Source organism: Coregonus clupeaformis, chromosome 25 (genome assembly GCF_020615455.1).
Source record: "Coregonus clupeaformis isolate EN_2021a chromosome 25, ASM2061545v1, whole genome shotgun sequence".
NCBI classification, from domain to species: Eukaryota; Metazoa; Chordata; class Actinopteri; order Salmoniformes; family Salmonidae; genus Coregonus; species Coregonus clupeaformis.
Window position 1 is genome coordinate 20,099,689 of NC_059216.1, and position 13,942 is coordinate 20,113,630.

At 43.2% G+C, this 13,942-nt stretch overlaps 1 protein-coding gene across 2 annotated transcripts in view; it reads left to right on the forward strand.

The window, feature by feature from the left end:
- The first annotated feature begins 519 nt into the window (after window positions 1–519).
- The window catches only part of LOC121539125 (exonuclease 3'-5' domain-containing protein 2-like), a 53,828-nt gene continuing 40,405 nt past the window's right edge, over window positions 520–13,942 (forward strand). Inside the window, exon 1 of one of the 2 annotated variants that reach the window (XM_041847387.2) lies at window positions 520–903. The gene's annotated coding sequence lies outside the window, so the exon portion shown is untranslated. The remainder of the gene's footprint in view (window positions 904–13,942) is intronic. The other variant, XM_041847388.2, reaches the window with a different exon arrangement.

Sequence of the window (13,942 nt, forward strand, 5' to 3'; positions counted from 1 at the left end):
CCTGCACACATACGAGGCAGTACACCATTTTCATGGGACCCGTTTGGGCTCTTGAATGCTACTTTCAGAAAGCTGGAAAATCTCGTAAGATAAGTATTATTAATTCTCTCACCTCTGACAGCATGGGGGCGCTATCATGACAACGTCCCCTAGTCTACCACAGAGAGGAAGATGCGAGAGGGATGAATGGAAAACCAAAATCTGGCGTCTCCAGCAGGTGGCGTTTTTTCGCTCATCAAGCAAAGGAGTTTTTGTATGGAGGTCAATGAGATTGTCGAATTTGGTTAACAAAAAAATGTAATGGCTTATTTTCTACGTGTGGCTCTTTTGATCGAATATAAGTTTCTTAATTATTAGGTTGTTATGCATGTACTGATAAGTATGATTCGTGACAAGTAGGACAACTTTGAGGCAAAAATACTTTATATTGGAGTTGTGCCTGGTCACTAGTTACTACATCGTCAGAAATCCCGCATATTTCTACAATTTATCTTCTTAAAATGTGATTTTAAACCTTCACATACTGATAACCTTATGCCTAACCTTAAATGAAAACCAAAAAGCAACTTTTAGTTTTCATCCATTTTTACGATAGACTATTGTCTTTGTGGCTGTGGTAACTAGTGGAAACCGTGCCTGTTGTTCACACGCGTGTCTGCCCTCTCATTAGCTAGAATGGTTTCACCTGATCTTGCCTCCTCCCGACTGCGTTATATATATATATTTGAAGACATTTATTTTAATTGTTAGAGCGGCCACTAGAGTATGTGGTTAAAGTAATGGATCATCTGGCTCCATCATGATAAACAGAGCCGTTAGAAGAACAGCAACATACTAGAAACCAGTGGACATGTGCAGGATGCCAGCGGTGCGTTATGGTGTGGAAGTGAAACGCCAAGGTAGGTAAGTTGAAATAAGCAAGAAGCAATTGCAAAATGTCTAAGTCGCTCTGGATAAGAGCGTCTGCTAAATGATGTAAATGTCATCCAGAGAAGGACGCTGAAGTTGGTTACTGACTTAGCTAGGTTTGCTAGCTTGCTAGTAAATTAGCTTACCAAGCTAACGTTATAATTGTGGAAACCATATTAGCTGACTGACCCTCAACACCATTGTCGGCACACTTCACTATCTAGCGGCGTCAGTCGTCCACTACTCTGAAACATCCTGAGATCATTTAGTAACGCTTATCTGTTAACTGTTAGTCAAACATGTCAAGCAACCTAGCTAGTTTGCACCAGCTAACTAAGTTAGCTGCACCTGTAAGCAATGGCAGTGAATTACACAACGCTGTCTCCGCTATCATATGCCCAGCTGTTGGCACTCCAGTGTCGGATTCACACAAAAAAATGTTCAACGTCAAGAGGAATTTCCATATTCTCTAGAAACACTAACCAGTCGCTGGGTAGAATGTGTCACTTGCTATCAAATAAGCATTAAAAACAGAGAAGGCTGTAATTGCGGCCTGCAATTCGGAGCGTTCCAAGAATGCATCGCCTCAAAGGAACCCCCTTTATACGTCTATTGGTCAATGTTTAAACTAGGAGAGGCGGGGTGCGCCAGTACAGTAGGTGATGTTATTGTACAATAAAGTCGGATGACCGCCACAGATAAACCCCACATAAGGGGCCGGGGGCTACAACGGTAGCTAACTAGCCGTACACGGTAGGAGGTGTCCTTCGTCCCCGCCCGTCGGGCGCTGTTTCCCCTCAGTTCCGTTAACGGCGGTGAGGGCAGGCAGGGAGCGAAGGGCGCTGTTTCCCCTCAGTTCCGTTAACGGCGGTGAGGGCAGGCAGGGAGCGAAGGGCGCTGTTTCCCCTCAGTTCCGTTAACGGCGGTGAGGGCAGGCAGGGAGCGAAGGGCGCTGTTTCCCTCAGTTCCGTTAACGGCGGTGAGGGCAGGGCAGGGAGCGAAGGGCGCTGTTTCCTCAGTTCCGTTAACGGCGGTGAGGGCAGGCAGGGAGCGAAGGGCGCTGTTTCCCCTCAGTTCCGTTAACGGCGGTGAGGGCAGGCAGGGAGCGAAGGGCGCTGTTTCCCCTCAGTTCCGTTAACGGCAGTGAGGGCAGGCAGGGAGCGAAGGGCGCTGTTTCCCCTCAGTTCCGTTAACGGCGGTGAGGGCAGGCAGGGAGCGAAGGGCGCTGTCTACCAGTGTCGCATCCGCTAGCTGGAAAGGAGGACTCCGGGAAGCGGAAAAACTCAGATAATACTTTTATTTCCCTTTTGACCCACATTTTAAGTGTCACAGACGTGAAGATGTTCATGCAGGAACCAATGGGGTGCTCGAGGGGGGAGCGTTCATGAATTAACCAATGGGAGGCTCCGAGCGTTCATGAAGGAACCAATGGGATGCCCCGAATTACGGGCTGCAGTTGCACACTATTCTAAAAACACGTTTTTATCCAGGGTGTTCCTTATCAACGATCAGTATTGACGTTAGTACAATCCGGGATCCTTAGGATGGTTAACCCTTACCGTAACCATTAGAAATGTCAACTTCAATGGTAACGTCAGAGTTGGGATGACCCAAGGATGCCAGATAGCAAGGACCTTACAGTGGGTTTTGACCTGAGGCGGCGCTTCGCTCCAACGCACAGCTTCGCTTGACATTTTCCTAACCTCAGTCTCCTAACTGGCAACGTCACTTTGGTATCCAAGTGGCATGAAGTGTTTCCCTGTTGGTGAAAACCCTACGTTAGCGTTGAACTACAGAAATTCTAACTTTTTCTGCATGGAGATATAATACAGGCCAAAGAGCTGTTGTTTCTGATGAAGGTTATCCTCGGATAAAAGTTTAACCCGCTTTGGTCCGTGTGTACCAATTTGGGTTAAGTACTGTAAGTAACGACAACGTTTTGGAAAACGGTTTAATATCTGTGTCTATCAAAGTGCTGTAGTCACATCTCTCCCACATGAACCTCTGTGACCTCGTTGATTCCAAACTGTTAAGTAGACCTCAGGACGAATGTCTGTCTTGACTTAAAAATGTAATGTAAAATGTTGACTTCACAAAGAGTAATAGCTACCTGGTCTGAAAAGAGTGTTTGTTGAAAACTCTCTAATGCAGTTAACATTTCCAATTCTGACATCTCTAATTGTGATTTTATTCAACCCAGATGCAAATGCAGTTTCATTTTTAAAAAAATGTATACAACCTTTGGTGGCATCCCATAGAATCCAGGGGTCATCGATTTATTTTAAATAATTTTTGGATCGTTATTAATTTAGTTCAATTTCAAATTGAGCACAGAATGTAGAAATGAAATGTTGAAAACACCATCTTGTGGCTCTTTTTAGTAGATTCTAAGATTTGAAGTTGGCAGTAGTAAGCGTGGTGGTCGGACAAGCTCATCTGTCGAATTTCTATTTTCTTGATGAAAGAAAATGGGTGTATGAAATTGATTCGTGAGAATGTTTTATGTCTGAGTAGGAAGTGTACTCTTTTGCTTTAGGATTGTGTGCTCGCCAGGCATCAATGAGGTTGTAATCGGAGAGGATATGCTGGAGAGCCTTGGTTGTGTGTAGATTGTAGTTGGTCTTAGTAGATTTTTCTCACATGTCCAAAATGGCATTCATGTCTGACCCAATAACCAGTTGGAATTCAGTTAATTCTAACAATATGCTCTTCAGAGAATCAAAAAACATAGGATCATATGAATTTGGAGTGTACACTTTTAATAAAGGCAATTTTCTTCCCATTATGGATCCATTTAAGGAAAGTGATTCTGCCTTCTTGCTCTTCACCTTTACCCAAGATGGTGATTGAGTTTCTTATGTATCATTACACCTTTAGTTGTGTTTTGGGGCTGATGAAAAAGCAGCCAGTTTGTATAAATGGTTCTCTATTCTCTATGTCCTTATGGCGCAGGTGGGTTTCCTGGAACCTTGCTATGTCAACATGGTTTCTTACTAGAATATCAAGACAGCTGGAAGGTTTACTAGGAAAATTGAGGCCCTTTCAAATTCCAAGAGAATAGCTAGCGTTGCCATTCTTCTTTTAAAAAAAAAAAAGGAATGTTTAAATCATTCATATATATTTTATTAAACCCATCGATGTAATAAAAACCAGGACCCACAGGGGAACTCACCCATTGGTCTCTCCCCACCCAGAGGACCCTGCCTGTAAACCATGCCCCCCCTCCCTTCCCCGGTTCCCCCCACCCTGCACTATCATTACAGGGTTGCAGCAGAACGGTGAGTGACAGCTTTACACGTGGCGTGTCTTAGCAGCATATTTTTTTTAGGTCTTAAGTTGGGGTGGGTAATGAAGGGGGTGAGAAAAGTATAACTACATATATGCAAACCTAAACTGTCAAATAGGAGGCTGTAGGAGCAATACAACAACATTGTTTAGTAGCCCATATAGTGCGGCAGGTAGCTTAGTGGGTAAGAGCGTTGTGCCAGTAACCGAAAGGTCGCTGGTTCTAATCCCTGAGCTGACTAGGTGAAAAATCTGTCGATGTGCCCTTAGGCAAGGCACTTAACCCTAATTGCTCCTGTAAGTCGCTCTGGATATTTTAGCGTCTGCTAAAATGACGTAAATGTAAATATAGGACTGGCCATCTCTCATTAGCACTAGTAAAAAAATACATCCAACTTATATAGCCGTATTTAGCGCATGTAGGGACTCAATGCGCTGTAGCCCCACAAAGAAGCAGACCCAGTCTGTATGACATCACTATATGGTCCACTGTTCATTAATTGGTGTAGTGGTGTCATCACTGTGTTAATGTCCTGGACCATAGACTATATAATAATAAAATGAGTCCAATGCAATAATAGTAATGTTCCTTGTACTTGAGGGGGTATCCTCATTGTGTTATGCTGAGGGCAGCATATAGCGCTATGCTAGGCTGTGTGCTATGCTAGGCTGTGTGCTATGCTAGGCTGTGTGCTATGCTAGGCTGTGTGCTATGCTAGGCTGTGTGCTATGCTAGGCTGTGTGCTATGCTAGGCTGTGTGCTATGCTAGGCTGTGTGCTATGCTAGGCTGTGTGCTATGCTAGGCTGTGTGCGTGGATAGCGTAGCATAATGAGCCAGTCATAACGTGGTTCCATCTGTCGACTGTTGGGTTTGATGTGATTCTCGAAGAAGTCTTGAGCTTCCTTGGCAGTGGAAAAAAAACCACGCGTGTTGTCGTGTCGTGTCAAGATGGTGGATGAAGCCTCATCTCAGGTTTATCTGGCGTAGCTGTGATCTCGCCTCGTTGCAGATCTCCCTCTGATTCAGCACTCAGGTCTCGGTAGATGCTGATCCTCTTCCCTGCATACAGTGCATTCGGAAGTATTCAGACCCCTTGACTTTTTACGCATTTTGCTACGTTACAGCCTTATTCTAAAATTGAGTAAAAATTGTTTCGCCTCATCAATCTACACACACTACCCCATAATGACAAAGTGAAAACAAGTTTTTAGAAATGTTTGCTAATGTATAAAATACAATTAAGATACCTTATTTATATATAAATGTTCAGACCCTTTGCTATGAGACTCGTAATTGAGCTCAGGTGCATCCTATTTCCATTGATCACAACTTGGAGCCAACCTGTGGTAAATTCAATCGATTGGACATGATTTGGAAAGGCACACACCTGTCTATATAAGGTCCCACAGTTGACAGTGCATGTCAGAGCAAAAACCAAGCCATGAGGTCGAAGGAATTGTCCGTAGAGCTCCGAGGCACAGATCTGGGGAAGGATACCAAAACATTTCTGCAGCATTGAAGGTCCACAAGAACACAGTGGCCTCCGTCATTCTTAAATGGAAGAAGTTTGGAACCACCAAGACTCTTCCTAGAGCTGGCCGCCCGGCCAAACTGAGCAATCGGGGGAGAAGGGCCTTGGTCAGGGAGGTGACCAAGAACCCGATGGTCACTCTGACAGAGAACCTTCCAGAAGGACAACCATCTCTGCAGCACTTCACCAATCAGGCCTGTATGGTAGAGTGGCCAGACGGAAGCCACTCCTCAGTAAAAGGCACATGACAGCCCGCTTGGAGTTTGCCAAAAGGCACCTAAAGGACTCTCAGACCATGAGAAACAAGATTCTCTGGTCTGATGAAACCAAGATTGAACTATTTGGCCTGAATGCCAGCATCACATCTGGAGGAAACCTGGCACCATCTCTACGGTGAAGCATGGTGGTGGCAGCATCATGCTGTGGGGATGTTTTTTCAGGGACTGGGAGACTAGTATGAAAAATGTATGCACTCACTAACTGTAAGTTGCTCTGGATAAGAGCGTCTGCTAAATGACTAAAATGTAAATGTAGTCAAGATTGAGGCAAAGATGAACGGAGCAAAGTATAGAGAGATCCTTGATGAAAACCTGCTCCAGAGCGCTCAGGACCTCAGACTGGGGCGAAGGTTCACCTTCCAACAGGACAACGACCCTAAGCACACAGCCAAGACAACGCAGGAGTGGCTTCGGGACAAGTCTCTGAATGTCCTTGAGTGGCTCAGCCAGAGCCCGGACTTGAACCCGATCTAATATCTCTGGAGAGACCTGAAAATGGCTGTGCAGCGACGCTCCCCATCCAACCTGACAGAGCTTGAGAGGATCTGCAGAGAAGAATGGGAGAAACTCCCCAAATACAGGTGTGCCAAGCTTGTAGCGTCATACCCAAGAAGACTCAAGGCTGTAATCGCTGCCAAAGGTGCTTCAACAAAGTACTGAGTAAAGGGTCTGAATACTTATGTAAATGTAATTTTTCATTAAAAATAAATAAATTAGCAAACATTTCTAAACCTGTTTTTGCTTTGTCATTTTGGGGTATTGTGTGTAGATTGAGGGGAAAAAAATAAATGTAATCAATTTTAGAATAAGGCTGTAACCTAACAAAATGTGGGAAAAGTCGAGGGGTCTGAATACTTTCCTAATGCACTGTATGTATATACAGATCTATCTATCCTGCTACCAGGGGACCTTCAGACGAGTCTTGAGGACTGTGGGCGTCCTAGAGCAAAACAACCGACATGTTCGTGAGAGTCTCACCTTTCCACAGAGGGGTCATATTAGTGTGTAGCCCAAACTGTTCGGAAGCTACAGGCAGAAGTTGGCAGATCGCCTGTACTGACTTCAGACGAATAGAGCAAAACAGAGAACACCGTCTTGTTCGTGAGAGTCATCTTTCTATAGAGGGGGCATAATAGTTTGTTTCCAAACCGTTTGGACGCTACAGAGTATTCTGTGAGAAGACCGATTTTCGGGATGTCTCATGGTCTGACAAACACCGCTCTAGCGCTGTCACCTTTCACCTCAGATGCGGAAGTGCGACACTGGTGAATGCGGTGGATTGAGACTCCTCCAATGCAAAAAAACAAAACAAATCTCTAGCTTAAACGGACAGATTTTTATGGGGGGTTTTGTATTATGCTAATGAGATAAGGTTGATGTCCGGGTGCGCGACCTTAGGAGTTAAATAGTTTATTAATTAAATGTTTTTTTGTGTACGTTTTGTTTAAATTTATCACATTACATGAATGACTAAATGCATTTTAAACTTCACGCAATGTAACACTTTTGTATGACTTAATAAAAACAAAGTAGTGATCGGAGTGGGGGAATTAAGTTTATATTTTCTGCATCGGTAACCAGAGATGGCATAATAATAATAATAATAATAATAATAATATGCCATTTAGCAGAACGCTTTTATCCAAAGCGACTTACAGTCATGTGCGCATTATATATATTTTTTTTATGTATGTGTGGTCCCGGCGATCGAACCCACTACCCTGGCGTTACAAGCGCCATGCTCTACCAATTGAGCTACAGAGGACCACGCATTAACAACAAGCAATAAAGATGGCACTTCTCAAAGCCTATTCCACACAATAGCCTGCTGAATTTACAAGATCACTTTTTGATTTTGGCAGAAATGCTAAATGTGGCACTGACTTGCTCATGAATTGACGTTTCAGCATTGTCTCAATGAAGTTCTGCATTCGACTAGCCACGCGCGGTTACAAGCCTGCAGGCGGACGAGCAGTATCGTAGTATGGATGAAGCCTGATCTGGAATGTGAAGCTAACTGAAGCTAGTTAGCTTTTAGATCTACTCAAGGTTTTCTATCTGGTTCAGAGTTGGACCGCTGTCGGGGTTAGCGCTGCAGCTGTCAACAAAGACATGACAAAGGAAACAACAAAGTATGTGTTTTTAGATACAGTGAGGGGGAAAAAAGTATTTGATCCCCTGCTGATTTTGTACATTTGCCCACTGACAAAGACATGATCAGTCTATAATTTTAATGGTAGGTTTATTTGAACAGTGAGAGACAGAATAACAAAACGAAAATCCAGAAAAACTCATGTCAAAAATGTTATAAATTGATTTCTATTTTAATGAGGGAAATAAGTATTTGACCCCTCTGCAAAACATGACTTAGTACTTGGTGGCAAAACCCTTGTTGGCAATCACAGAGGTCAGACGTTTCTTGTAGTTGGCCACCAGGTTTGAACACATCTCAGGAGGGATTTTGTCCCACTCCTCTTTGCAGATCTTCTCCAAGTCATTAAGGTTTCGAGCCTGACGTTTGGCAACTCGAACCTTCAGCTCCCTCCACAGATTTTCTATGGGATTAAGGTCTGGAGACTGGCTAGGCCACTCCAGGACCTTAATGTGCTTCTTCTTGAGCCACTCCTTTCTTGCCTTGGCCGTGTGTTTTGGGTCATTGTCATGCTGGAATACCCATCCACGACCCATTTTCAATGCCCTGGTTGAGGGAAGGAGGTTCTCACCCAAGATTTGACGGTACATGGCCCCGTCCATCGTCCCTTTGATGCGGTGAAGTTGTCCTGTCCCCTTAGCAGAAAAACACCCCCAAAGCATAATGTTTCCACCTCCATGTTTGACGGTGGGGATGGTGTTCTTGGGGTCATAGGCAGCATTCCTCCTCCTCCAAACACGGCGAGTTGAGTTGATGCCAAAGAGCTCCATTTTGTTCTCATCTGACCACAACACTTTCACCCAGTTCTCCTCTGAATCATTCAGATGTTCATTGGCAAACTTCAGACGGGCCTGTATATGTGCTTTCTTGAGCAGGGGGACCTCCGGGCGCTGCAGGATTTCAGTCCTTCACGACGTAGTGTGTTACCAATTGTTTTCTTGGTGACTATGGTCCCAGCTGCCTTGAGATCATTGACAAGATCCTCCCGTGTAGTTCTGGGCTGATTCCTCACCGTTCTCATGATCATTGCAACTCCACGAGGTGAGATCTTGCATGGAGCCCTAGGCCGAGGGAGATTGACAGGTCTTTTGTGTTTCTTCCATTTGCGAATAATCGCACCAACTGTTGTCACCTTCTCACCAAGCTGCTTGGCGATGGTCTTGTAGCCCATTCCAGCCTTGTGTAGGTCTATAATCTTGTCCCTGACATCCTTGGAGAGCTATTTGGTATTGGCCATGGTGGAGAGTTTGGAATCTAATTGATTGCTTCTGTGGACAGGTGTCTTTTATACAGGTAACAAGCTGAGATTAGGAGCACTCCCTTTTAAGAGTGTGCTCCTAATCTCAGCTCGTTACCTGTATAAAAGACACCTGGGAGACAGAAATCTTTCTGATTGAGAGGGGGTCAAATACTTATTTCCCTAATTAAAATGAAAATCAATTTTTGACATGCGTTTTTCTGGATGTTGTTGTTATTCTGTCTCTCACTGTTCAAATAAACCTACCATTAAAATTATAGACTGATCATTTCTTTGTCAGTGGGCAAACGTACAAAATCAGCAGGGGATCAAATACTTTTTTTTCCCTCACTGTATATATTAAGATAAACTATATTACAGGCCTCTCATACTCGGATTTACCTCCAGGTATCCATGACGTCCTATAACAAATAACCTTGGTGCCCAGGTATCCTTGATGGAGAGGTCACTCTTGTCTACATGTTCATGCCAACATGGTGGTCCTGGTTGAAATCCTATAAAGGAGAGAATATGCCTTTTGGACGATGGATGAAGTATTCAAATATTACAATTATTTATTATATTCACCAAACGGTCAATGTTGCTACAGCAAACCCTCACTCAAATTGTGTGATTCCGTAGTGCATCAAGTTACCAGCCCCTGACCAGAGACTATAGCAGGGGGTTGTAAACACACCACTTCATATCTCTTGCACTGGTCACACTGAATAATGGCTAGGGCCCCTCTTGAATGTGCAGGTCACACACTTCCAGAAGTCTCTCCCTGTAGCTTCAAGAGTGCGAACCAGTTAAAACTGGATTCAAACAATTAGTGATTTTAAGCTTAGAAACACTGAGACAGTTTTAAATCCTAAGCAACCTGCCTATACATACTTTGAAGTACAATACCAACATAGCTACTGTAGTAGGTCAAAGCTGTGTGCTGGAAAACCTTGGTGGAGCATGGGTGGAGGAGGCATTGTGGTGCTCATGTGAATTTCCTTTATTTTTCGGCTTCAGACCAATGCCTATTCTCACTTAACAAAGGTTTTTGTTTTACATTTTGATGGTTTTTACACCGGAAGGTGATTTATGCAACGTTATACAACATTATAATGAAGCAATAAGGTGTGTGTGTTAAATGGCCAATATACCACGGCTAAGGACTGTTCAACATCCCCACCTTGTTTAGCATTATCTAGTCCAAATATGGCGTGATTCCAATATTTGTATCAGTTTGAATCACTTTAAATGGGCAACTTTTTTTATTTTGAAGATGAACCGCAAACCCCACTATTGTGGCTAATCCTTATTGTGGTTAGCTTCACACAGGTGTGCACAGCAGAGTTAAAAAATCTCCAACACATGGCAGAGTTGTTAGTTTGCCGCTGTTGATCAGCTTACATGTCAAGAAGGCAGGAGAATGAGCATAGTGGAATGTATTATAGATGTTAAACTAGTGAGTTTTTCTGATGCTCACAAGCATGCATTTGCACACTACAGTCAGTGCACAACAGAGCCAGAGGCGCTGTTAACGTTAGCTAACAATATTTAAATTTTTCCTCAGCAGTTTTAATTGTGTCCTGTCTGACAGTGAAATGTGGCTTGCTCTCACTGTAGCCTGGACTATGGAGTAGCTAGCTAGTCTTGCAAAAGCCCATTGCATGCATAGTAAAGTAGCAGCGTGACAATTTGTCCAACGTTTGGCTAGCTATGTTTTGTGGAAAAAATTTAGGACTGCCATTTTAGATGTGAACTAGCTATCGTTAGCTAGCTTCAGCTGTTGTTGTCTGGCTCTAGCTAGTTAGCTAGCTATTTGCTGAAGTTATTTGTGTAACAAACCTTCCATAAACAAATATAGCTAGCTACCGTTCTTTTCCTGGTCATTAGCTAGCTAGCTTTCAGGTGACTGGTGTTAGCTAGCTAGCTAGCTAGCTACATAAGCTAGCTAGCTAGCTACATAAGCTAGCTGCTGGACTTTACAATCAAGCTAACATTAGCAAGGTAGCGCTAGCTAGCTAATCAAAATATCTGTTTGCATTTGATTTAACCTCGACTTGAATACCACCATATAGCTAGCTATCTACAGTAGCCTAGGTTTGTTCGCATACACTTCTTCTGACTGGCAGCATGGTGCAAGCAGCTGTATTGTTTCCGAGCATCTGATCCCAGTGTTCGAACTCTGAAATTCGGCTGAAAAAAGATGTTAGCATTGTCAGAAATACTACAAAAGGGTAGCACATCATTGGTTCTTAACGGACAGAAATGAACACGTGAGTGCGATTTTATATTATACATGTAATAACTTTTGCACCTACAACTTTAGTCAATCCGGCATTATTTTTTATCCAATGGTTTTACTTTATGGACGCTATAGTCTTGTTTTAATCCTATGTCTAGAATTTGAGCTAGCTCATCAAATGTATGTAATATGTGTTAATCAATTGCTAACAACCGTTTAAAAAAATCCGGTATGTGGTTCTCGGTAACAGCCGGATGGCTCCAAGTTGATTTGAGAGATTGGTGTCCTATTGGTTTAGATATGATGATTCTTCGGTTTTATGGCAAACTACAATTCAAAGGTGTATTACCGCCATCAACTGGACGGGGTTGAAAAAAACCAAGGTAAAAATAAAACCCATACGTGATAGGGAAAACTAATTTAATCCACCCAAAAGACATCTCAACTTCTCCCTTCTGCAAACACTTGAAACATGTCCAAAAGCTTTACAATGATCACACTGCATTGGTCTTGGGATAAATGCTCTGACTCTGTAGTTAATATACCCCAACTGCACTTGAGTAGGGAGCTGCACTTGAGTAGGGAGAGACTCCATATCAAAAAACAAAAGAACAGATACTCTTCACTTTTTCATCACATGATTCATCCGACGAGCACCAATCACTGCAGGAATATTTTTCCATCTCTGCAGCATCGACTTCCCACGAAACGCCAGATATTACCTCCTTGAGGGGTGCCCTGTTCCGAAGAGACACAGGACACGGCAAACTTCTCAAATCCTGTGAGACGCGACACACGCTCCTTCTGATCCTCAGAAGAACAAAAAATCTAAACAAGCCCGCCTCTCGTGATCCTCACAGCCTTCACTTTACCCAGTGCACTCTCCACCAGTTTGGATATCTCAAATGGATTCTTCAAGATTGGTAATCCAATCAGCTGCTCCTCATTAACAAAACATACTCCTACAAGATAAGAAGGGACATTCTCATCACTGTATGCTACTTTGATCTGTTTTCTATTCTTTTGGACAATATTCCAAAGGAGGGAAACCTGTTCCCCATCAGGAGACTGAAAAGATTTGGCATGGGTCCTCAGATCCTCAAAAGGTTCTACAGCTGCACCATCGAGAGCATCCTGACTGGTTGCATTACTGCCTGTTATGGCAACTGCTCGGCCTCCGACCGCAAGGCACTACAGAGGGTAGTGCGTACGGCCCAGTACATCACTGGGGTAAAGCTTCCTGCCATCCAGGACCTCTATACCAGGCGGTGTCAGAGGAAGGCCCTCAAAATTGTCAAAGACTCCAGCCACCCTAGTCATAGACTGTTCTCTCTGCTACCGCACGGCAAGCGGTACCGGAGCGCCAAGTCTAGGTCCAAACAGCTTCTACCCCCAAGCCATAAGACTCCTGAACATCTAATCAAATGGCTACCCGGACTATTTGCGCTGCTACTCTCTGTTTATCCATGCATAGTCACTTTAATAACTCTACCTACATGTACATATTACCTCGACTAACCGGTGCCCCCGCACATTGACTCTGTACCGGTACCCCCTGTATATAGCCTCGCTACTGTTATTTTACTGCTGCTCTTTAATTATTTGTAATTATTTATTATTATTATTATTATTATTATTATTTATTTTTTGTGTAGGTCTTCTTTCTTAACTCCATTGTTGGTTAAGGGCTTGTAAATAAGCATTTCACAGTAAGGTCTTCACCTGTGGTTGTATTCGTCGCATGTGACAAACAAAATTTGATTCAAATTCTCCTTGATTTTTCCCCCGCCATTATATTCACACATCAGCGTCCGCTTCCGCCATCTTTTTCATCCCTTTCTACTCCTATTGTGAGGTTTCTCGACTCCTGCGCTGTTCTCCGACCCTTTTAGATATGGTCTTATATAGTGACTATACCTATACATGACTATAGTCTTATCTATAATGGAAATGCCTGTGTTGACGTAAAAAAAGTTTTTTAAATAATTGGGAAGTGAATCCGAATAGTTTTAGAGTCATCAAGGACTCCAGGCGAGGGATCTTTTGCAACTGTGTAACATTAAACGTCAAAGTCAATATGTGTTAATTTAAATGGCTAGTTGCGGGACGAAGCTATCAAAAGTGTGGCGAACACCTTTTTTACAACGTGTAATTGTTTTGGCAAGACAAGTGAATAACTTATTTTGTGAGATAATGTAAAAAAAAATGAGTCTACTGCTATGCCCCTTAATGTAGCCATATGAGTTAATTAATAATATAATATGGCATTTAGCAGACGCTTTTATCCAAAGCAACTTACAGTCATG